Raw genomic sequence first — 4,439 nt, forward strand, 5'->3', positions numbered from 1 at the left:
CATGAATAAAAACTCAAAACATGATGCTTGAAGAGGGTCTCAGAAGATTGGTAGATTGCTACATAGATCTCTTAATAAGCACCTATCCTATTCTTTAAAGTCTTTAAAACATATTAACCTGTAAATAGAGTGCAATACCTATTAAATCAGGAACCTCTTCCCTATTTTTAAGCCAAGCCCTATGGAAACCTAAACAGAAAAGATAATCTCTTCTCAGAAGTGGATTGTTGGGTTAAGGAGAACAGGCATTTGTAATTTAGATAGCTGTTGCCAAATGCCTTCCATAGGGATTGCATCAATTTACAATCCCTCTTGCAAGGCATAAAAAAAAAAGAAAAAAAAAAGCTTGTTTATCAGCTTTATCAATATAGATTTTGATTTTTGGAAGTTATTCATTGCAACATTGTTTACCATTGAGAAATATTGGAGGCATTCTAAATGTCCACTAATAGAGAAATTATAAAAATTATAATATAATGCACTATAAAAATATATAATGCACTATAAAGAATGAAAAATATTTTAATCTATTGAGATGGAATGATCTTTAATATATATTACTAATGAAAATATAAAGTACAGAAAATGTGTGTCCTATTCTATCTATTGTATAAACAGGGGAGGGGAGAATAAGAGCCTTTATTCATAGTTATCTGTACATGCATGTATACTCTGCAAGGACATACAAAAACTAAAAGACTGCTTTGGTGGCTACCTGTGGAAAGGTGACAGGTAAGGGCTGAGTCGATGGGTACAGAAGAGGAAATGAGACTTTCCCTATATACCTTTAATGTTTTTTCTTTATGAACCTCATAAATGTTCATAAATTACTGAGTCAGGAAATAACACAATACCACTAGGTAGGTCTCAGGACTTGCTGTGGACACTGTGGGCCAGCTCAGAAACTAAAAGCTAATTGGTAATGAATTAATTGAAGATACAAACACTATTCTAGAAATTGATTATGAATCACTCAAATTAGGGACATTAAGAGGCAAGTACATTATGGTATTCTGGGTATTTTGCTTCCTTTTTCACTTGTTTTTATTATTTGGGTTGATATATTTATTTCCAATATTATTGAATTTTTTCTCAATTCTTTATAACTTTTTAATGAAACTAATCCATCAGGTTATAATTCAATTTGGGAAATAAATAGACAATAAAATATTTTTGACACACACAGAATAACACAAAAAGAAAAATACAAGAGGGCAATAATACATTTTATTAAGCTGCATATATTTTATACAGTAAAAAATCTATTTAGTGTTTCTGTTCATAAAATAATCAATTAAAAAAAGGCTATTACAACTTCATAAAAATGTCATCCAAAATAACTTGGTACAGATTTTTCAAACACACACAAACTTTCAAAAGTCAAATACTATGAGTGAATATATATGTTTATATACTAAGTGTAGATTTTTTAAGTGACTAATTTTAATAAATTTATAATTGTCTTCATAGTAATAGTTCTAAAAATGAAAAAACTACTAAAAATTTACCAAAGTACAAAACGCTTCTGATAAAAACAATCAACACAATAGTAATAGACAATTTCCTAACCTAAAAAAAAAATATTATTTCAGTCCAGAAGCCAGCACCATACTTAACAGGGAATCACTAGAGACATTCCCAGAAATGTCAGGAAAAATACAATGATGTCCATTATCACCACTAGTGTTTAACATTCTACTGAATGTACTCATTATAATTGTATACATGGTTAGACAAGAAAAAAAGTTAGCATAAAAATTGAAAAAAGGAAGAGGAGGGAAAATCATCACAATTTTCAGATGAATTGACTAAGTAGCAGATGAAACTCAAGGATTCAACTGAAAAAGTTATTGAATAAAGTAGTATTATTTCATGGAAATTAATACTTTCATATTCACAAATAGCAAACATTTAGAAATTCTATTGGAAAGAGCCTATGAACAATGGCAATAGAAAAGGTATATTAGCTAAGAAAAAAGAAATGTGCAAGATCTTTTATGAGGACTCAGTTTTTGCATCCATTTTTACAATTCATTAGGCTTTATCATTTGTTTACAAATCAGAAGCAATCATATTCATATGAAGATGAAAAATAAAATCAATACACAGATAAGAATTATTACATGGGTGTAGCGGATACTCTGATATTAAAAGAATGAAAAAATAGATCCTGATTGAATGGCCTTATTTAAAAAAGCAAAAATCATTTAAAATCAATAGGGAGAAGCAAGAAAGAATCCTGAAATTTGAATGGCAGGGCTGCAAAGTAGAAAGAACACAATCTACCTTAACCATGAAACTTCAAACTGTTTTGGTGAACTTTGCCATCTCTGTCTGGTCAACATCTTAAGAGTTTGTTAACTGTGACTAGATTGAACTGATGGACATAAATATTAAAAGCTACTATCATTTATTAATACATTGCTATGTATCAAGGCCTTGGGCTCCTAAAGATTTTACATATGTTTCTTCATAAAATACTTACAATACCCAACATAAATACCAAGAAACCATTATTCTCATTTTGCAGATAAGACACATGAGGCTCAGACAGATAAATCTCTTGGCCAAGGTCATACACAGGATACAAGCAGAGCCTGATCTCCAGTTTGGGTCTCTGCCTGACACAGCACACCTGTGTTCTTTCCATGTAGTACACTGCTTTCTATTTTAGTCAACTTCCAATCATTCCTTCACACATCTATTTTTTTTTTAACCCAGAAGTTCAAAACTAAGAAAAGCAGATTCAAGATTCCTCCCCTAGCCTTCCAGGCAACAAGAAGGATAGGAGACATCAAAGGTATAAAAGACCTAGAAACTCTACAACCTTGAGAGTGGGTTGTAGAGTTACCTAGAAATAACATTTCCTGCATCTTCCCACAATAACAATACAAACAGAGGAAATGATACACTGACAGCTTTAATCTCAAAAAAAAAAAATTAGAACCCTTTAGCCTCTACTAGCCTATACTAGATCTATCTCTGTTGACAGTCTCCTTTTTTTGTATAATTATTTGTTCTTAGGGCAATGCTATTTATATTGGAAGTATTATTGTTTATTCTAAATATAAGAAGTGATCACTATATTTTTCCTGTTGTAAAAGACAGAATCCCCATTATATCAATAGCATGACAAGCATATCTTAAGTCAGAGGGAGCATTTTTGGATTGGAGCCAAAAGCACCTTCCCAAGAAAAATGCTTTGATGAATTAGGAAATGATCATTTATGCCTTTATATTTTTCTTGTACTGAATTGTCTTTGATGGAGCTGAACTCTGTAAAGCATTTACAGACTATGTTTATAGATAGTGGGTTTAATATACAATAATATTTGATTTGATTTTTATTCTCCTCAGCCCCTTTAACCTCTAGACTGTAATGACTTCCATATGGCTAGCCAAGTCTATTTTTAGCCTGTTAATTATCCATCGCTATTTTTAGGCCTCTTCTTCCTTTTGGTTGCTGATTATTATAAGACTTAAAAGTGCCTTCTCAAATTTTAACGATGTTGTTTTTCTGCCATATTAGAAGCCAATTCTGTCATTGAATACTCCTCTTTCCCTTCCCAATACCAATCTCCTCCACTTTAATTTTGCTCCCAGCAAATCAGCCAGGACAATATGGTTCAATATATTTGTCAAGGAGCTCTAAGTTATGTAATATGTTAGATAAATATCAAATAAGATGCATATTTTCAAAGAGATTCTGCCCATGTGGCTATCATTAAGTTGGAGAATAGTAAAACTGCCCGTTACAAAACTTTGTAAAATTTGGGTTGAAAAATCAAGTTTTGCACATGTGAAGCAACCTATTTAGAATTCTTATTCCTTGCCCTAGACAGATTTTTCTTATTTTAGAATACAAATATGAAACAAAAGTTGCCTTAGAGATCAATGAGATGGTCCAATTTCAGTCTTTAGAGACTCTGGCTCTTGCCTTTGAAAATTCCCAAGTATAATAACATCCCAGATTAGTCAGTCTTAATCTGTTCTTCGTCATGTGAAATTGTCAGGTTGTTTTTTTTCCTCTTCTTGCTGCTTGTGTGAGTGTGTATATATATGTATGTGTGTTTAAAGAATGAGGTAGACTAAGAGCACTTGGGATTTTTGCAAATAGCTAAGGTTGAAATCCAGAATCTCTTCTTTCATGTGCTTATTACCTACAGTAAATTAAAAGACATCAATATGTTGTGCTAAGAGTCATGCTGTACTCTAATCAAGTGGGTTTAGAAATTAGTCTATATCCAAATAGGAAAACAGCAAGGAATGGGCTCTACTCTAAACCCACCCTATGTTACTTTGCAACCTTAAATCTCTTGTCAAAGCTGAATCCAACTGTCCATGTAATGTTTATCTGCCCTGTTTGTGGGGGAGGGAGGGTTGGGTGTTTTCATTGGGAATAACTGTGAAAGTGGGGAATTAGGCACCACTGTAGTTTA

This window comes from Aethalodelphis obliquidens, unplaced genomic scaffold, assembly GCF_003676395.1.
Source record: "Aethalodelphis obliquidens isolate GAN/ISIS:26980383/991018 unplaced genomic scaffold, ASM367639v1 scaffold18, whole genome shotgun sequence".
Lineage (NCBI taxonomy): Eukaryota > Metazoa > Chordata > Mammalia > Artiodactyla > Delphinidae > Aethalodelphis > Aethalodelphis obliquidens.